The sequence below is a fragment of the Lynx canadensis genome, chromosome C1 (genome assembly GCF_007474595.2).
Source record: "Lynx canadensis isolate LIC74 chromosome C1, mLynCan4.pri.v2, whole genome shotgun sequence".
NCBI classification, from domain to species: domain Eukaryota; kingdom Metazoa; phylum Chordata; class Mammalia; order Carnivora; family Felidae; genus Lynx; species Lynx canadensis.
In genome coordinates, this window is record NC_044310.1 from 137,176,768 (window position 1) to 137,199,978 (window position 23,211).

Genomic DNA, 23,211 nt, shown 5'->3' on the forward strand with positions numbered 1-23,211 from the left:
GATAACTTATGTATACAGGCTTAAATTGACCATGACCTCAAGAGAAAAAGTCTGACAGTCAGAGGTTGATTTCTGTCCATGACAGCCTTGCTGAGTTATAAATTCTCTCTGCTTCCCAGCCGTTGCTTTTCTATACTGCTCTCAGGGACACAGTCTCAACTTGCGTCCAATAACATGGTCCAACCTGATATCTTCTAGGGCCTTGGCCTGCTCACTCATACTCTTTCTGACATCCTGAAAATGTTGTATTCTTCTCCATTTAACAGGTACTGAAAAAATTCCCTTACTTACTTTCTCAGTGTTCTATATAGGAACTGTATCACATGGCCCTTCTAGTCCCACAACCCACAAAAATACTTTGGGGTTTATTCATACTTCTGGAATTCAGCCTGGAACTCTTGGGTATAAAGCCCCTCTCCAGAGACCCTCAATCTATGCCTCCAGCATTAGAAACCCTTTTAAATGTTCAGCAATGTGAACTGGCTCTTAGATTTCTGTGTATTCCAACCACTGTCATAATTTATATAATAAATGTACTTCTGTTACTATTCATATAAAACAAAACTAACATGAAAATGAAACACATATCAATCAAACTGGTCAAACCAAAGGAGCAACAGGCAATATGAATGCCCATGCTTACAAAGCGAAGATGTTACCCAGCACAGGCTATGGGAATACATCCGTGTTAGGCTACTTCAAGAATCTCATCTGCCTTGAGATGCCTGGGTGGCTCAGTTGGTTAAACGGTGGACTTCAGCTCATGATCTCATTGTCCATGAGTTTGAGCCCCACATCGGGCTCTGTGCTGACAGCTCATAGCTTGGAGCCTGCTTTGGATTATGTCTCCCTCTCTCTTTATTCCTCTCCCACTCACACTGTCTCTCCCTCTCAAAACTAAACATTAAAAAAAAATTTTAAAAGAATCTCATCTGCCTCAAATATGAGAGCACGAGGCAATCACTCATTTGTAATATGCAACTAATTACTCTTATTTAATTTAGACTCAAATAACTTTCTGATGAGCTATTTTCTAAATGGCATAGAGAATAAACTGGTAGATACATTTTATTGTATATTTTATTATATACGAATGTATTGTTGCATATTTTGTACATCATGCTCTCAAGAGTTTTACTTAGATAACCTCATAACCTCAATTCGAGTGTATATTAGGATACTCACAAGAGAGTTTCCTTTTTTTCTTGAGTTCACAAGACTGAAAACATAGTATATTTAGTCAGGCAAGTACCTTCTTACACAGGGACTTTATTCTGATATCCTTTCTTCAAAATTCTACAATACGAATTTTCCTGGTCTATACAGTATTCTACTAATATCCAGACTATGTAATTTTTTTAAGTGAAAGCTGTAAGTGTAGCTGCTCAACAACTTTCTTTTATAAAAGATATTTGAGGGGCACCTGGTTGGCTCAGTCAGTTAGGCGTCCGATTACAGCTCAGATCATGGTATCACGGTTCGCAAGTTTGAGCCTTGTGACAGGCTCTGTGCTGACAGCTCAGATCCTGGAGCCTGCTTCAGATTCTGTGTCTCCCTCTCTATCTGCCCCTCTTTCACTCATGTTCTGTCTCTCTCCATCTCTCAAAAATGAATAAATGTTAAAAAATTATAAAAGATATGTCAATACAACACCAGTGTATTTACCCAAGTTACTACAAAGCTTGCTATTGACTGTTTACAAATAGCTACCCAAGGTTTATTGTTATTTAGCACATAAATATCTGCAACATCTAACTGTGCCTACCTTGATTCCATTAGTGAGACTATCCTGGTTGGGGAGACATAGTCAAACACACAAACACACCCTGCAGTTGAGATTCATATCACAGAGTAGAGTCATTTGATGGCAAGAAAAGCAAAAGGGAAGCACTGTGAGGGTGGGAGGAAGCCTGGGTGATCGCCATACCTGTGTGAATACTGCACGCAATCCTCATATTCAACTAGTGCCAGGCAGCAGTCAGTTATTATTGATTCCACACAGCTAAATCACACAGAATTCATTCTCCCTGAGACTTGGCCAGAAACAAGGTTTATTAAGCCTTACATCACTTTATCATCAAGGTTAACTCCTCGCTCTAAGGGCCATTAAGAGAGCTTTATTATTAGTTTGTAATTTTGTATGTTTTAAGTGGAATGACATTATTTTGCCCAAGTGAATAAAATGAAGTACAGTAATTGTAACTGCAATTGCCAGACTCCATAGCGAGCCTCGCAGGATTTTCCAAAAGTAAAATGACAATGCATCATCATCAACCTGGCTACCATCCTGCCATGACAATTCCTGGAATATTTCCAACATTCTCCAACAATTCTTGGGTGTCCCTGCATAAGATATACGACATGTCAAAGTCCAGATTCATTACCTTTCTACTTTTTTTCTCCCTTTAGTACAAGATAATCCTTCATCATTGACTCATTTTTTAAAGGTGTCCTCCAGTTAAAAATATATCAAGATCTTACCACAAGATTTCTTGACACTGACTCGTTATTATAGAAAAGAATATACTCAAGGTAACTAATGGGTAGTATAATGGCCAAGTGACAAAGCAAAGCACTATACATATAAGATGGATAGCACTGACATAAGATGATAAACTGAAGTACCTGAACATTCACAATGATCTAAATCATATTCAGTTAAGGAAAGTGGAGTCAAGAATTAAGGTGAACCAACACATTACAAAGATTTTGAATATAACAAATTCTTAACGCCTTAGGCCTGTATTACCTAGTTCCTGTCCTGAGAAATAATCTTTCACTTGCTGCTTGTTCCTCTGCCCATTCTCCTGCAAATTCCCTTATTTCATATTTGTCTATATGCATGCAACACACGTAATATACCACGAGAACAAAATTGAACCAGTCAGCTTGAACTTTGACAGTTTCTTGACTATTCTGTACTCTTGCACATCACTGGGATTTTGCTTTTCCAGTACCCACTACTTAAAACTGTTTTGCTTCTCTTACTCCTTGCTCTCCTAACTCAGGACTAGCATAGATCTGGCTCTTCCAGAAACACTTGTTTTGCAATGAAAAAGAAACTAAACTAGCACTAATTTAAGTCACAATGTGGATGCCACACATGGTAATGCCATATCTCACAGAATCAAAGCATAGTCAATGGGACGATGAGAAAAGTTTTCATGAGGCCATCACAGAGGAAGGTCCAGTTCCTTCACTTACCGTAATGAGATTTGAATCAAGTCTTACCCAAACTTTGCTTACATTCAGCTAGATGATCTGTGGCATATTCCTGTGGAATTGGTATCCATAAATAAACAAGATTCATAACAAATAGCATTTCGCATTAGTTTTCAGAACAGGTATGGAATCTTTCTGTTTCATTCTCCATAATCCTCAAAGAGAATACTAAAGAACTGTTGAATGTCCTTGATTTGACCATGTTCAGTGACTGGTATAATACAAATGTCTACTGAAATAACAGAAGCAAATAATGACTTGAGTCCACTAACTTATGTCCATTTAGGTTGAGTCAAATCAACCTAATTTCAGAATTGCAGTTGAAAAAAAATCACGTATTTCATCTGGTTAGCCCTTTGGCACCATACATGAGGAAAATAAAACCAGGTGGGTTTAAGAAATCATTTAATTAAAGATTAATTTCAAAAGCAGTATGTACCTTTAAAGGGACCCATATGTATTAAGTAGTCAAAATTAGGCTCTCTAGAATCAATTATGTAGTTGACTTAGCTTCTCTACCATATACCAAATACTCATACTCTCACTTATCTTCTCTTTAAAAAATTTGGTAATAATATATGCTTCACAAGACTCAAGATATGTATAAAATAATATCAAAGAGATTCATGGTTCAATAACTTGCACAGAACAGATCCCTAAATAACTCCTTTCTCTTTTTGTTTAACTCATGTTAGGTTGAATTTATGATACTATTCTTACCCTCATTTATGTGTTAGATTAGTTGCATTTTATCATACCAGTTTTCACTGACTTTTATATTCCAGTAGAAAATATGTAATATTTGGGGGTATGTATGTGTTTTACATAAATGCTGTGTTCCCTTCTGTACTTTGCCATTTTTATCCAACAACATTTATTTTAAAAATTCCCCATAGATAAATTTGATTTTTTTTAACTATGAAATAGTGTTTCATAGTATGTATATTCTAAGGTTATTCAGTTACTCTAATTTTTAGACATTTATTTACAGATTTTTCAAGTTTCTTGCCCTTACAAATTATGACCCAACAAACATTTTTCATATGCCTTATTATACAACAGTTGCTGAATACATACCAAATATTGGATTACTGAAACAAATGCATCTCAGTTATCTATTGTTGGGTAACAAATTATTTCAAAAGCTCTCAGCGATACACAATAATTATTTATTACTCCTCATGGTTTTCTCTGGGTCAAATATCCACACAGGACACAATGGGGATGGCTTATATATGCACAATGATGTCTAAGGCCTCAGCTCCAAGATCTGAAGTCAAGAGCTAGAATATATCTGATGGTGCAGCTGATTGTCAGCTATAAGCCTGGCCCACTGTGCCAGTGGAATACCCACTCGTGGCCTCTCCATGTGACCTGGACTTCTTCACAATATGGTGGCTGGGCTTCCAGAGTAAGATTCTCAAGACAGGGAAAAGGTCAGAAGGAAGCCATATTGCTTATTATAACCAAGTCTCAAAAGCCATGCATGATTACTTTCATCACATTGTATGGGTGGAGATATTCCCACAGATCTGACTAGTTTCAAAGGAAATAAACATAACTTTACTTTTGATGGAAGATGACATCATCACATTGGGGCAGCCATATATTGGAAAATCCCATCTCCCAACTACTCTCCAAATTGGCTTTACCATTTATGTTTCATGTGGAAGTTATAACAAGGTAAACTTTAATTCACATTTTGACTCCTAAATGTTAAAAAAATAAACAAAAGATGTCCAGCCTGATGTACTTCAACCAAGACAAAGAAATAGACCTTGCACTCAAGATCTATTGCTGTATTCCTAGGGAGAGAGAAAGACAGACAGAGAGAGGGAGAGAGATTCTATTTTTTAAATTTTTTTTAATGTTTATTTATTTTTCAGAGACAGAGAGACAGACAGAGACAGAGCATGAACAGGGGAGAGGAAGAGAGAGAGGGAGACACAGAATCTGAAGCAGGCTCCAAGATCTGAGCTGTCAGCACAGAGCCTGCCATGGGGCTTAAACTCAGGAACCATGAGATCATGACCTGAACTGAACTCAGACACTCAACCAACTGTGCCACCCAGGCACCCTGAAACCCTACTTTTTTTTTTAAAACAAAACTCTCAAGATACAGAGATATGCTCAGTCTTTTTATGCCTCAGTTTTCTTATATGTACAAATGAAATAATTTTCCCTCAAAATACTGTTATAAGACTGAAGTAAATTAATTTAAATAATTTAAATAATTTAAATCAAATACATAATAACATATGTAAAGTCCTCAGCATAGTAAGTAAATAATACTTAAATTTAGTAGTATATTTTTATAATTTTATCATAATAAATTATATAATTATTCCCATTATCACTCTTCACTTTTCCATTTTCCCATGCAAACTTTTAATAGCCTTTAAATCTGCAACCCACTGTAATCTGATTTCAGCCTTATAAATATTTTATAAAAAATAATTTTACTAAGAACATCAACAATCTCTCATTTCTGCATTAAATAAACAATCTTTAGTCTTCAGGGTAGATCTATTTGCTACTTCGGACACTAGTCATTTATCACTTTTCTTCTTAACAGGCATATACATATGCATGCAAATATGTATGTATGTGTGTTTACTCCTTCAAGAAGTGTACAAGAAGTTAAATTCACTTTGCTAAACAAATTTTTAAAACACATTTAAATTAAAAAAATATTTGAAAGTGATTAGAATTGTGCCTAAACATGGAGAGCACTATATAAATGCTTATTTTTGTAATTATTTGCTCTTATTACTAGAAACAAACTGATTTCTTACTCATTGCACAAACCACACAAGCCAAAAGGCAATGGAGTTACACCTCCAAAGTACAAGTAAATAAACGAACAAACAAACAAAATCTATACCCAGAATAATCATCTTTAAAAACTGAAAGAGATACAAAAACCTTCTCAGGTTAAAAAAAAAAATTAAAACAGTATTCAATGCCAGAAGACCTGCATTATAAGAAATATTAAATATTAATTATTTAGGAAGAGGTATGATATGAGACAGAAATTTAGATGTACACAAAATAATGGAAAGATCAACAAAAATGATAAATGAATGTAAATATATAAAGTTATTTTTAAAGTTGCTCTAAAAAAACTGCATAAAGCAAAAATAGAAGTAATGGTAAAATTATATGTATAGAATATACATTTTTCTCAAGCACACAAGAGACATTCTTGAGGACAGACCCTATGCTGGGCCACAAAACAAGTCTAAACATAAAAAGATTGAAATCATAAAAGTATCTCCTTTCCAATCATAATGAAATGAAACTATAAATCAATAACAACAAATGGGAGTGTTAAAAAAATATGTGGAAATTAAACCACACATTTGTTAACAACCAATGAGACAAACAAGTAGTTACAAGGGAGACAGAAATTACTTTAAGACAGGGAACCTGGGGTGGCTCAGTCAGTTGAGCATCCAACTTGATTTCAGCTCAGGTCATGATACCAGGCTCTGTGCTAAGCGTGGAGCCTGCTTAAGATTCTCTGTCATCTCTGTCTCTGTCTCTCTCTCTGCCTTTCTCCACTACTTATGCTCTCTCTCTCTCAAAAAAAATAATAATAGTCATCTTAAGACATGCGAAAATACAACATACCCAAATACATGTAATGCAAGGAAAGCGGTGCTTAGAAGAAAACCTATATATATGAATGTGAACATATAAGATCTCAAATCAATACCAAAATTTTACACCTAAATCAACAGTAAAATTTTACACCTAAATTATCTAGAGAAAGAAGAGCAAACTAAACACAAAGCTAACAAAAGGAAGGGCAGAATAAAGATTAGAGCAGACACAAACAAAAAAGATAACAGGAAGACAACAGAAACAACAAACCATTGGATGGCTCAGTCAGTTGAGTGTCCCACTCTTGATTTCAGCTCAGGTCATGATCTCGTGGTTCATGGGATTAAGTCCTGTGTCAGCACAGAGCCTGCTTGGGATTCTCACTCTCCTCTCTGCCTTCCCCCACTTTCACTCTCTGACTCTCTGTCTCTCTCTCAAAATAAACAAATAAACATAGTTTTTAAAAAAAAAAAACTATTTTAAAAAGATCAACAAAATTGACAAATCTTTAGATTGGTTAATAAAAAAGAGAAAAGGTAAAAACTAAAATTAGAAATGAATTCACTACTACTAACCTCATGGAAATAAAAATGATTGTAAGAGAATACTTGATGCCAATAAATGAGATAAACTGTATGAAATGGAAAAATTCCTAGAAATACACAAACCACCAAACTGGACTAAAGGAGAAATAGAAAATCTGAACAGACCTATTGTTATATGAGACAGACTGAATTAGCGAAGAAAAAAAAAAAACCAAAAAACCAAAAACCTTCTGATAAATCAAAACCCACAACCAGATGGCTTCAATCGTGAATTCTACTGAACATGTAAAGAGGAATTAATACCAATCCTTCTCAAACTTTGCCAAAAAAAAGAAAAGAAAAGAAGGGAAGACTTTCAAATTCATTCTATGAGACTAGCATTATTTTGATACCAAAGTCAGATAAATACTAACACATGAAAAGAAAACTGACCAGTATCTCTTATGAATACAGATAGAAAAACTCCCAATAAAATGCTAGCAAACTGAGTCCAAAAGCATAGTGAAAGAAATATGGACCATGCAAAAGTGGGATTTATCCCCAGATGCAAGTGTGGTTGAACACATAAAAATCAATCAAGGTAATATACCAAGTTAGAATGAAGTAAAAAAGATCATCTCAATGAAAGCACTAACGGCATTTGACAAAAATGAACTCTTTCAAGATAAAAACACTTAGAAAACTAGGAATAGAAGGAAACTTTTTCAACATGATAGAAGGCATTTATGAAAAACCCACAGCTAACAATATACTTAGTAGTGAAAAACTGAAAGCTTTCCCTCAAAGATGAGGAATAACAAAAGGATGTTTCCCATGTTATTATTACTGAACTTTGTACTGGAAGTTCTAGAAAGAGAAATTATGCAATAAAAAGTATGAGAAGGCATTCAAATTGGAAAAGAAAAAGTAAAGCTATATCTTTACAGATGATATGATCCTATAAACAGAAAATTCTAAAAAATGCACAAAACAGCTATTACAACTAATAAATTAGACATAGTACCAGCAGTGTCTCAGGGTACAAGATCAACTGCAAAACTCACTGGCAATAAGCAAGCTGAAAAAGAAATTAAGAAAACAATTCCATTACAATAGCATAAAAAATGCAATTATTCCCAAATTATTTCAGAGGCATTATCCAGATATGGAAACCAAAGGTATTTCATGAACAAATATGCATATTTTTAAAAATACTTTCAATTCAGATCAAACAATATACAAAAGGATAGTATATCATGGTCAATTAGGTGTATATCTCTGGAACTGAAGGTTAGTTTAACATTAGAAAACAAATTATTATCTTTCAACATGACATCAAAGTATAAACACCATAACCACCAATAAAAACTGTGATCTCATTAGAATAAACATTTGACAAAATCCAGTATTCATTCTTTTTTTTTTTCAACGTTTATTTATTTTTGGGACAGAGAGAGACAGAGCATGAACGGGCGAGGGGCAGAGAGAGAGGGAGACACAGAATGGGAAACAGGCTCCAGGCTCTGAGCCATCAGCCCAGAGCCCGACGCGGGGCTCGAACTCACGGACCGGGAGATCGTGACCTGGCTGAAGTCGGACGCTTAACCGACTGCGCCACCCAGGCGCCCCAATCCAGTATTCATTCTTGATAAAACTTCTGAGGAAAGTAAGAATAGAAGAGAATGTCCTAATCCTGATAAAGGGAATTATATATATATAAAAAAAAAAACCTACAGCTAATATCATACTTAATATTGAAAGACTGAATGCTTTTCTTCTACAATCAGGAGGAAGAAAAGGATGTTCACTCTCTGTACTTCTTTTCAAAATTGTAATGGAATTTCTAGCCAAAGTAATAATGAAAGTAAGAGGAATAAGAAGCATCCAGTTAGAAAAGACAGAATTAAAACTGTCTTTATTCATGGGTAACATTATTATCTGTGAGGAAATATCCCTAAACTACTATAACTATTAAATGTCTTTAGTTAAGTATTAAAAAATATAAGATCAATATACAAAAACAATTTAATATCTATGTAATAACAACAAATGAATGAAAATTGGAATAGAAAATACCTCTTACAACAGATCCAAAAGTATAACATAGGCAGGGATAAATGTAGCTGAAAATGTGTGCACTAAAAAATAAAATAAAATTACTGAAATTTTTTAGAAGACCCAAAGATATGGAGATATAAATCTTACTCATTAGTCAAAAGCCTCAAAGTTGTTAAGATGTCAATTCCCCCAAATTGATGTATGCTTTCAACATAATTCCAATATTCAGGTTTTTTTGGTAGAAATTGATAATCTCATTTTAAAATTCATACATTTTATAACTTTGATAAATTTACACTTGTTAAGAAGAGCCCTGGGGTCTAATGGTGAGCTGTGGTTCAACAAACGACTGAAAGAAAATTAAAACAAAATTATTTTACAGATTCATAGATACAGGCACACCTAAAAGGGCCACGTGGGAAGGTCAAGGCAGGATGAAGGTAGAGAAAGGGGCAGCACCTGGAGCACACACCTTTATTAGGGTCCCTGAGTGGAGTGCTTTAGAGTTGCCAGGCTAAGGACAGATTGGTCAATTCAAACTAAAAGGAGTGAGGTTTTGGTAAATTCTGTGGAAATCGCATCTAAGGCATACATAACAGAAGGCCCTGGGCCCACAGACCTATGAGTAATAAGCATAAGTCAATTATACCTCAATAATACAAAAAAAAGGAAATAGAAGTTTCTATTTGTATGGCTAAACATAAAAACACTTATGCTAGGGAAACACGAAGTAGTAATGTTGCAATTCCTATGTAGTCTACAGAAACAGAAGTAATTGTTTATAGAAAATGAAAAAGGAAGCATCCATATGGAGAAGAAAAATGAAAGCTGGAGAGAAAAGGTTTCACAGGTTCTCTATGCCTTCCAGTTTCTCATTTTAGCCCACTTCTGAGACCTGTCTGCATGCATCCCCACAAATTCCAAGACACACTCTATTTCCTGTAGCATATATTCATTATCAATTCACATATTCACATTTAGTTGATTTGTTGTTGTTGCTGAAGCTAGCACAAGTAGGTTTCTGTTCCTTGCAATCCAAAGTATTCAACTAATATAATAACAATTCTACCCCCCAGTACACTTGAAGCTGAATAGTGTCTCTCCTGTAGGCAGATCTACAGAGGAAGCCAAATCCCAATTAGTTTGTTTGGTGAATGCCCCACAAAAATGAGTTAGCTAAACTAAAGTGTTAATAGAATCAGACGCACATAGCTTCATGTTTTGCTGTCATAATAAGGCTTGAGCTTGCCAACAGGACTGTAATAATCCAAGTCTATTTTGTAAGACTCACTCCTGGACAGTGCTTAAGATAATACTTATTTCCAATATTATCCCCTATGAATAATTATTTCTATCTTCATGGCCGATCCATCCCCATTTTGACACTATTTCCTTAAGTTCAGGGACATACTCTATGAAGTTGGAGTTGTATCTTACAAGTGACTCTGCTCATCTTTTCTCTTATTTAATAAATGCTGATTTTAAAAACAACTACTTGAAGAAAAAAGACTATTTCCCTCATTTCCAGGTTCCTCAGAGGCACACTACCATTTTTCCGAATTACTGATGACAATAATTACACTATTAACCAGGCTTGTTGCCAGAAATAAATTAGAAAATTTTGTGAAATTTTAAACTGAAAAGTGTTCAAATGTGAAATTTTATCGCCGATATAACAATAAAAAATACTGTTTTAATATGTATTTTTGCCTGAATATCATAATATGATCTTCCTTATAGGAGTTTAGTATCTTTTTTATTTAGTATCCCCTTATCATTGAGCAACCAGAGGATAAAAAGATAAAATGCACACAGATAACTCATACTGATACTGACCAGGAGTCACATCATTCTGGTCTGTACTCCTGAGCCTGTAAATGACCATGTTATACACAGTCCAGAAAAGGAGTGGGGTGGCAGTTATCCTATAACAGATACATGGATGGATGGGGAAAAGTATTAATAGACAATGAGTATTTAGGTAGTCCATAGTTAAACAAAATGGTGATGGATATCTTGGGAATAGAAAGCCAGACATCAGCCCTCAAAAGTCCAGATGTGTAAGCTGAAATAAGAAATATACCTACTCCATAGGTCTAGGTAAAATAGCCTATCAGTAACCCAGACGTAAGCAAGTCAGTCAATGTGAAGCTTCGAGAAACCTCAAAGAAGAGTTTGAAACTGAAAAGATATTTGACAAGTTAGAAACATTACAGGTTTCCAAAAAGGGTAGAGATTAACCTAGTCTGAAGGGTCAAAGAATGTAACAGCTAAAATTTATTCTGCAGGACATATTTTGTTTAGGAAATACTCTCTGGAACCATATCTCTTAAGTTCTGATCCCTGGCCGTTTTACTGACTATACGACCCTGGGCATAAAATCTATTGTTGTCTCAGATCCCTCACTTATAAAATAGGATATTATTATATCTACTGTATAGGGTTGCTGTGATGATTAGGTAAATTACAAACTAAGGGCACTTAGATACGTACCTGCTATGTGCTAAGTGCTCAATAAGGCTAACTATTATGATTGATACATGAGTAACACAACTCTTTGAACCTCACTTATTTCACCACTCCAGAAGATCAGGCCTAGATTTATGAGGTCACATATTTATGTTGCACATTGCATCACCTGGGTATATGGAAAAAATGAATAAAAGAGTGTGTATGCTTATATAAGTCCCTCCTTGATGCTAAAATGTTTTCTAGTAAATAAATCTCTTATTAATTTACTTATCTATACTGACATATCTTTTTCGGTTTCTTAGGACAATTCTGCAACTCATTTGTACTTTTTCCCCCCTCTGAAGAGATCTAAACACTTTTGCTTTATTTATTTTGAGAGAGAGAGAGAGAGAGAGAGAGAGCGAGCACGTGTGTGCATGCACATGCATGAGCAAAGGCAGAGGAGGGGCAGAGGAAGAAGAACGGAGAAAATCTTAAAGCAGGCTCCACACCCAGTGTGGAGGCCAAAGTGGAGTTTGATCCCATGACCATGAGATCATGACCTGAGCCAAAATCAAGAGTCAGATGCTCAACCCACTGAGCCATCCAGGCACCCCTAAACACCTTTGCTTTAAAAACAATTAATTTACAGGGCTGCCTGGGTGGCCCAGTAGGTTAAGCACCCCACTTGGGTGCTTGGGTCATGATCTCAAGGCTCATGAGTTGGAGCCCTGCATTGGCCTCTGTGCTAACAGCTCAGAGCCTGGAGCCTGCTTCTGATTCTGTGCCTCCTTTTCTCTCTGCATCTTCCCGGCTCATGCTCTCTCTCTTTCTCTCTCTCATAAGTAAATAAATATTAAAAAAATAAAAATAAAAAATAAAAATAAATAAAAAATAAAACAATTAATTTACAGGGGCACCTGAGTGGTTCAGTCTGTTAAACAACCGACTCCTGATTTCAGCTCAGGTAATGCATGATCTCACAGTTTGGGAGTTTGAGCCCAGAGTCAGGTTCTGAGATGACAGCACTGACCCTGCTTGGGATTCTCTCTCTCCCTCTCTCTCTGCCCTCTCCCATTCATGCATATGCATACTCTTACACTCTCTCTCTCAAATAAACTTTAAATAAAATGAAATAAAAAGATTAATTTACATATTATTTGTCAGAGGAATTTCCAGCCTCTATAAATATTAATAAAATATCTTCACGAAATTAATAAGAATAAAACTGTGATTAGCTAAACTCTGTACTAAAGTTTCTGTCTGTCTTCCTAGACATTTCATCTTCACAATAATATAATGAAACAGGTATTAACTCTGGTACACAGATACAGAATTCGAGGCATAGAGAAGTTAAGATATTTTTCCACAGTCAACTTGCGAGGAGGAGGCAAAGCCAAAATTTCAATCCAGGAAGTCTGGCTTCACAGAGAGCTTACTGGTTACCAGGCTCAGTGTCAAGCACGGATGCTGCCGAACTTCAACAAATGCCATAAAAAATCAATTTCAAAACCCAATAGGACCCAATCTGTAGTTGGAAGCTTGAAAAGTCCTTTCATCCAACACATTTATTCTGAGTGTGCTGGGTTTCAGGTACCAAAGAAGATACTAGAGATACAATAATAAATAATCCAACTACACTTAATAAGGACAGAGGTCGAAATTAGATCCAGAAATAAGGCATGCAGGTTATTGTACATTCATCTTTCCTCAGCAGATAGTCAATCAATACCTTTTGGCTAACACTATGAGTAGTTATTATATACATACTGCTGTTTGTTGGGCTCAGAATACAGCCACGGAGAAGGTCAAAACATGGCCTTAGACTTCAAGGGTCATAAAATTTAATTCAAAACATAATTACAAATATTAAACATTAAACGGGAATATACTAAATCACTGATTTAAAGAAGTCCAAGAAGGAAAAAATTATGAAAATGGGACATTTCAGATATTTCCCAACCAAACAATAACAGGAATAGAAACAGAACAGTTACATTTTATTGTTTTATTATGTATTTAAGTTATATTTGGCTTGCGTCAAGAATTTATTTGCTAAACAGAGTCCAAAAACCACCACACTGTAAATCCTTTTCATTATTCACAGTTTACAGATCAATATATAGTAATTATGACAAATCTCTCCTTTCTATGTTTGTGAATCCCTTTCACATGAACTTATGCAAGTACTCTGGTTTATGGGGTTTCCTGAAACCATTTCTCAAAAGTTAAGAGATGTTATCCACTGTACTGTATACCCCAACCTTCACTTCAACCCTCATTCAGATTACAAGTTTTCTCTAGATAGAATGGAAGAGGAAATCTCTTTATCCCTCCTCATTTCCCAGCTCTATTTGCCACTCTACCAATCCTATACAATCCAGAGTTTGGTAACAAGAGTGTGAGAAAAGCTGTGTTCAAGTGACAGTAGAGAACTGGTAGAACAGAAGTGAAGAATTCCACTGTTCAACAAATAATAATTTTAATGCATAAAAAGAGGTACAACTGGGTCATTTGGGTGACTTAGTCAAGCTCTGACCCTTACTTTTGGTTCAGGTCATGATCTCACAGCTCATGAGATCGAGCCCCACATGGGGCTCTGCATGGACAGAACAGAGCCTGCTTGGGATTCTTTCTTTCTTTCTCTCTGTCTCTCTCTGTCTCTCTGTCCCTCCATCCCTCTTGCACTCTCTCTCTAAATAAACACACACACACAAAAAACAACAAAACAAAACTGAGTATGGCTACATTAAATATTATAAAATTATCACTTGACAAAGAAAATGAGAGAAAATATGGGCTTTGGATTCAGATGTATTTGGGTTCAAATTATAGATCTTCTAATTAATCCAGATAACATTAGACACTTTATTGAACCTCGGGATAAGGGGATAATAACACCTAAACATAAGTTATTATGAGGCTTAACACCAAATTACCTGTTATATAGGAAATGTGAAGATAATGAGAGTTCTAGTCTCTTACATTCGGGTAAAAGGAAGGAATATAGTTTCCTGTCTTCTTTTACATATTGCGAACACACTTGCTGTGTATTTTATTCAGCAAGCAGTTACTGATAACTATTTTTTGTTGGCATTCATTTTTATATTGGGGAACAATACAAAGTATTTTCCAGTAAAAGACTCCAATCGTTCAGGTTGCCTGACTGGTTCAAGGACCTACTTTCACCAAAAGTCTGAGTCAAATTTATCCTAGGATTACCAGGTGCTAGCCACTAGCATCCTCAGATAATTTCCTGTACAGCTGGAATTCTCATAAAAAGTATCTGCTGCCTAAGTGCTATCTTTTTATATCCTACTTCAAAGGCTGTTCTCACTCTTGCACCAAAAGAATGTTGAAGAGCTGGATTCCGCTCCTGGAGGATATTCCACTGTGCATCTAGCAATGTCATAATCCCACTTTGTCTTCCTTTTGGATTAAGAGGCAACAAAAGACTGCTTGCCTCCCTTTAGCTGACCCTTGAATTATATTTCCCCAATAAATACTGTTAACTCACCCATATTATATAACATCATCATGTTTAATTTGCTCACTCTTCCACATAAATGTATAATAAGGCATGGCTTTTTTTTACTCAATAACTTAAAATGTTTAGATAATATAATGTACAATGTGTATTAAAGGCATTAACATGATTTTCTTAGGAAAAATACTGAATATTTTAGATTAATTTTTGAGAAAAGGCAATGTTTCATTTTAATAGTGAATCTGAGTCCCTTAGTAATAAGTAATTGGCAAGTAAGTTGCGGCAGTGGGAATGAATGCTGTATGTGATGGTGACCCATATCACTCCCTAGTTCCTAGAGCCCATCTGGAGTTTTGGTATAATTTAGAAATGATAGAGATGGTCTTAGTTTTCATAATCTTGAAAATCAGCACTGGGGAACCTGGGTGGCTCAATTGGTTAAGCGTCCAACCCTTGGTTTCAGCTCAGGTGATGAACTCATGGTTTGTGAGTTCGAGCCCTGCATCGGGCTCTATGCTGACAGTGCACAGTCTGCTTGGGATTCTCTCTGTCTCCCTCCCTCTCTCTGCCTCTCTCTTTCTCTCTCTCAAAATAAATACACTTAAAAAAAAGAAAGAAAATGAGTATGGACTCAGTGATGCCTGCTGGTATCAGAAGAGCTGGCGGTGCTGCATTCCAAATCCAGCTCTAACAGTAACTGGACATGCCTTTATCCACATTTGAAAATTCTTTTGCATTCTATACCCTGTACCAATTGTTGCAATAAACCATATACCATAAGAATCAAGATATGATTAGGAGATAGGGGAGAAGCAAATCTTTAAGCATAGTCTTTCCTATAATGTGGAGTTATTTGTCTTCATGCATTTCTATCAGGCAGTTTTATTACTGTTCTGTGGAAACCGGGCATCTTATGATCTACAGCACCTCCTCCTTAGCCCTGGGAAAGTCTTGAGCTGAATTCAACCATGCTGAATCAAACAGTACCCATAAAAGAAGAAAAATAATGAAATTGTATTCTATTCCATATCCCTGATCTCTCTAATTAATACTAGTTAGGTTTCTGTTGGTTGTTTCAATTCATAGATTTAACAAATACCTGTTAGACAACTAATAACTCACTATCTAAAATGAGAATAAAAGAATGCAGACACTATGATATTGCCTAGATTAAAATCTATATCTCCACTGACCAACTAATCAACACAGAGATGGGAGAAAATGTTTGTAAATCATATATTTTATAGTAGAGTTGTATTAAGAGTACGAAACTCCTAAAATTAAAAATTGTTGCCCTTAAAAGGGCACCAACCATCAAAACATGAAAACAAAACAGAGAATGGGAGAACATGTTTGCAAATCATGTATTTTATAATGGTGCTGTATCAAGAATATGCAAAGAACTCTTAAAACTCAAAAATAAAAAAGGCAACTCAATTGAAAAATGGGTAATTTGAGTAGACATTTCTTCAAAGAAGGTATACAAGTGGCAATTGGTACATGAAAGGATGCTGAATATCATTAGCCATGAGGGAAATCTAAATCAAAACCACAGTGAGATACTACTCCCCATACACAGGATGGCTGTAACTAGTAACACAGATAATTTGACAACAGGTGTTGGCAAAGATGTGGAGAAATTGGAACCCTCTCACACTGCTGATGGAAATGTAAAATGTTGCAGCTACTTATAAAAACTATTTGGCAGTTCTTGAAAATGTTAAAAAGATGCAGTTGTCATATGATCTGGCAATTCCACTCCTCAGTATATAACCAAGAGATGAAGACATAAAAATACAAACATCCACACAAAAACTTGTACACAAGTATTTATAGAAGCAGTATTCATAGGCAAAAACATACACAACCAAATTATCTGTGATGAACAGATGAATAAAATGTGGCATATCTGTACAATGGAATATTACCTAGCAATAAAAAAGAATTAAGTACTGATATGAGCTACAACATGGATGAACCTGGAAAACATTATACTAAGTGAAAGAAGAAGCCGCTCCTGGAGGACAAGAGAAAGATTTTAGGACAAGAGAAAGATTTTTAGTCAATTTATACCCTACAATAGGAGGGTATAAACAGTAGTGTTTATACCCTCCTATTGTAGGGTATAAATTGACTAAATGTTAACAGAGTATATGATTCCATTTCCATAAAATGTTCAGAAGAAGCATATCAATAGAAATAGAAAGTACATTAGAGGTTGCCTAAGTCTAGGGGGTTAAGGAGAAACTGGGGGTGACTGCTAATAGATATAAGATTTATTTGGGGGATGATGTGAGTGTTCTAAAATTGAGGTAATGTTTACACAACTTTGAATACACAAAAAATTAAATGGTGCACTCTAAAAGTTAGATTACATGTTTTTAAAATTATATTTTAAGTTGCTAAAAAAGGTCAGGAGTAAGATGGCATTTGAATAATTGGCCAATGACAATCTCACTAGTACTGTAAATTCAAGTCAGAATAGAAAGCAGAATCCAGTCTCTAAGGGGAAACCACAGAGACCTAATCTCTAGGATTTGACCTACATGTTACTACCCTGTTTAGAAGTAACAGAGTTTGAGCAGGGTGAGACAGCTTTCAGAGAAAATATGTCCAGAGTTGGTAGGTCTGTATGTCAACAAAGTCTTTGCTTAAAGAGCTTTAACCACCCCTTAATTCAAAGAGGGTTCTCAGCTTTCTTCCTGTTAAGTTCAAGAGTAAACCATAGACAAAAGCCTTTAAACTTGCCTAAGTCAATCAAGTTACCTGTCATGCCATCAGAGATGGATAAATTCACCAATGAAAGTGGCAACATATAGATAAGGCTCAAGTAGACACCATGGGAAATATGTATGCCAATATGAAAGGGAAGTAGATTTTTTAAATGATCTCCAGCCAGCATGTGTCATATTATTGACAGCATAGAACAGGTCATGACTTTTAGATGATGCTCCTCATTATTATTAAATGTATTTTAAGGATAAGGAGTTCAGAGGAATCCTGCGAGTACTTGGTATACATACATGTGGCAAGACGCCACGTAGACAGCTATAGATGTTTGATGTGCAAATTTTTTTTTTTAGAAATTATCTGTCCTGTGAAGTAATTTACATTATAATGTGTAGTATGTATTGTTTTAGACCTGATTCAAAAGTTAATAGTTACATATTTTCATTACATCAATTACTTTGGATATAAAGGGAATGATTTAAAATATATATTTACATACACATGCCATCAAGGAAGTGTATTGAAATGAGCTAATTAAATGAATACTAAAGGGAACTGATTATAAACACTGAAAAAATTATCAAATAGAGCTTCATCAGGAGAATACACTCAATCTAAAAAGAAAATCTTTCTCTTGTTATTAAGCTATTGGCAAGATTTAACCATAACTATTCCAAGGGGAATTGTTCAGAATTGATTATTATTCCTCGTTACACTTTAAAAGAAGACCTGTTTAAGGGCACACTCTACCTAACTCAGAGTTGTGTTTACTTAATTACTTGTACTGTTTTCTTGGGTGGATTTCAACTGGGTTTTAAAAGTAACTGGATTCACTAGGCCCAGAGACAAAATTATCAGTTTTCTACAGCAGTTCTCATTTTTCTTAAAATCATGACCCATTCGATATCTTAAAAACAGCAACATTAATTTTAATTTGTCATATTGTAGGGTATAAATTGACTAAATGTTAATAGCATTCTTCTTGAGTAATCAGTTCTACATGATTAACCTAAAAATTGCCAAACATTGTTTACTCTTCATTTGTATCTGAAGAAAAAAAAAGCCATGATGAGTCAGACAGAGTTGGATTAATTTACTTTCTGATTTGTATTAAGACTTGCCATAATGATTCATAATCATTTTACTTGATATTTATCCTGACAAAATGGCTTAATTTTGAAAGAAGCTCATTAGAAAATAATTCATTGGCAACAAGTAGTCTACTTTGTAACTACAATTTAGTTGTATGGAAACATACCTAGTTTATTTTTACCTATTTTACTTTTTTCTGGCCTCTTTCCCATTTATCTAAAAATGGAGAAAGTACAACCTCTGAAACGTTTTAAGCACTCTCCTTTGAAGACTTTTTTTTTTTTTTTTAAATAAAATCAAAGCAGGTAGCTTGTGGTTTTAACACCATCTAGTGGGCTTCTTTTGTGACAGCAAGTGAAAACTAAAGAGACAAAGAAAGAGTAGGCTACTACTGTGCCTTCACATTTGAAACTTCCCAGAATTTTCCTAGGAGGGTACATTTACTGTACTAACCGATCCACCTTGAAGAAAACATCTAGTTATGTGTTCCAATTAAAAGAAAAAAATCCTTAATTTGGCATTTCTTCTTAGGAACGAAGAAACAAAGTGACCACAAAAATAAGACTGTTTTGAAAATGAAAAAACATCAAGAAAGCTCACCTGCAAAAGTCTAAAATGATGGTGTTTCCTTTATACAAATAATTCTGACCATAAATATTTAGCAATATAACAGAAAACAATAGGTCTAATGAAAATAGTATAGTGGAATGTTAAAAACATAAAATCCCTTGTTTCAAAAGATGAATATCTTACCACATCTGTTTCATAATTACGAGCATCATATACTAGTTAAAAATTTAAAGGTATATTATAAATAACAATTGGGTGATTTAAAAGTCATGGTGGCAAAAAATAGAACAGAGCCACCTTACATTCTTTGTCTCAAAGTAATCTGGCATTGAGGTAAGATGGAACCTGAAGGAACAGAGTGTGTATATATTCAACACTACTCTTCCATTACATACAATCTTTGGCACATACTATAACAACTCATACATTCAAACCTGGATACCACAAATAGTTTCTTCATTTTCAACTCCAAGAACTGAACCAGTCTCATGTACACTTCAGAAACCTAATTCAACTTCTACCATAATCGACTTAAGTATCTATACTTCATTATAAGGAAATCACTTTATTTCATACTACCAAAGAACTCCAGGATACTAAATCCCACATTTTTTTAATGTCATTCTTCCTAACTTTTAAAAAAGTATTTGATACTTTGTAAACTGCCGAACTTTGAAAACTCATTTCTTCCCTGGTTTCTGTGAAAATATGCTTTCCTTAATCTACTCTTGTTTTGCCTTCTTCAGTTTCATCTTCTATCCATGTATATAAAATCAGTGTCTTCCTGCAACTGTGACTTAAACTATCACTGCTATATAAGTGACATGCATGTCCAGAATTAATCGGTCTTGTCTAGTCGCCAACATCCAGCCCTGTTTTTCTCTCCGACTTAGTATACATGTATTTGGTCCATCTAGGTCATCATTTCAAATTCAGCTTGTATAAAACTATATTCCAACCTAACAAACTACTTTCCCAACATTATTTATACTTTCTACTCTTTGGAAAATATTGTTTAGAATTAACTATTCTCTTCAGAATCAAATTTACCACTTCGAATTTGGGCACCACATTCTAAAGAAATGCTGCCTTGAAGAACATTTCATGCTGAACAAATAAGACTACACGCTCTTTCCATACAATCCATTCATTTTCTTATGCCTGCATTTGATGTCATCCCATTGAAAAATTCACCTCTCTCCTCTGCGTATTGTGCCATTCACCTATGCTCAAGGATCTAACTCTGTTAGCAACATATCTGTAATGCTTCAGCTTAGGTGAACTTGATGAATATAAGAAACATATACTGTTGGCTCTCCTTTCTTTTCATATCCTATTTCTCTAACTAGATTAAAATTTCCTTGATATTGAGTATCAGGTGACAGACTGTATATTTTAACACACAGCAAAAGCTTTACACTTATACTGTAGATATTCAATAACTACATGTTATCACTGATGGTGAAATCAGAGTGGTAATATTTGTATAAGGCAACAATTAGCAGGTAGATAAGATCAATCATTTAAACACATCTGACACCAAAATTTAAAACCTGGGCAAAGATTTTCATCACCATTGCATTATGCATCATCTGTTTCATCACCACTGAATCTAAGACTCATACAGTGTTCTACCCACCTCATGTCCATTCATTCAATTAATATGTACTGAATTCTTTCTGTGTTGTAGGTACTATGTACATATACAGATGTGTTTCCTTCCCTTATGATACAGTCTAGTGTGAGAGATATATACTAAAAAAATGATTGCATAAATAGCAATAGTTCATATTTACAGGATGTTCAGCATATGCTAGGCACCTTTTTAAGAGTCTAATAAACACTTTCAACACCTAAATTAATTCTATTATGCAGATGTTATTTCCCTTATGTGTAAATGAAAAAATAAAGGCACTGAAAGACTAAAGAACTTGCCAAAGTCATGAAGCTTGTAATTGTCAGGGTCAGGATTCCAACTTCGGCCATCTAACTCCAGATGGTGCACTTTTAACCATTATGTCAGGAGCCAATTTCAGTCTCAAATTTGTATTGTTTAAAAGTCACCTGTTGCCACATAGTATTCCATTGTGTATATATACCACAATTTCTTTATCCATTCATCAGTTGATGGACATTTAGGCTCTTTCCATAATTTGGCTATTGTTGAGAGTGCTGCTATGAACATTGGGGTACAAGTGCCCCTATGCATCAGTACTCCTATATCCCTTGGGTAAATTCCTAGCAGTGCTATTGCTGGGTCATAGGGTAGGTCTATTTTTAATTTTCTGAGGAACCTCCACACTGCTTTCCAGAGCGGCTGCACCAATTTGCATTCCCACCAACAGTGCAAGAGGGTTCCCGTTTCTCCACATCCTCTCCAGCATCTATAGTCTCCTGATTTGTAGCAACGTGGATGGAACTGGAGAGTGTAATGCTAAGTGAAATAAGCCATACAGAGAAAGACAGATACCATATGGTTTCACTCTTATGTGGATCCTGAGAAACTTAACAGGAACCCATGGGGGAGGGGAAGGAAAAAAAAAAAAGAGGTTAGAGTGGGAGAGAGCCAAAGCATAAGAGACTGTTAAAAACTGAGAACAAACTGAGGGTTGATGGGGGGTGGGAGGGAGGGGAGGGTGGGTGATGGGTATTGAGGAGGGCACGTTTTGGGATGAGCACTGGGTGTTGTATGGAAACCAATTTGTCAATAAATTTCATGTATATTAAAAAAAAAAAAGTCACCTGTGCTGGTTGTCTAATACTGATTTAAAATAACAGTAAATACTTATTTGCTTAAAATTCTATAATTTGGGCAGGGCTCAAAGAAAACAATTTCATTATCTTCTGATAGCATCAGCTGAAACATCTGGCCTAAGCCTAGAAGACTCACCTTCAATCTGGCTTAGTTACACAGCTGATAAGTTGACATTGGCTAGGAGCTCAGCTGAAGCCATAGAAGGTAGCCCTCACCCCCCACTTTGTTTGTCAGCTAGATCTCATGGTTCCCCCCATATGGGCTCTCTACAAAAGTAGCTAATGCTTCCTCATGGTATAGTGGTGCCTGAGCAATAGAACTTCTTACATGGTAAATGGCTTCTAAGAAAATAAAAATGAAAATTTCCAGAACTTTCTACAGCTTTAGGCCAAAAACTGGCATAGTGTCACCTGTGCCGTTTTCTGTTTGCTAAAGCAGGTTTCAGCACCAGCCCATATTCAGTGGTGGGTTCCATACAACAGTGTGCAATTCACTGCAGGCTGCCAAGTGTCTACAACAGCAAATAAAATTGAGATGGCAAAGACTAGAAGAGATATAGATGATGCTAGACAACTTTACACCTCTGAATTTAATGATAGCAACAGCTAATGAGTATTTATTGAGAACATATATGGCACTCTACTATGTTCATTCATATTGGGGATATAAGGAAAGCATGAATATGGCTCCTTTCCAGCCTAATTACTCCTCGTAGC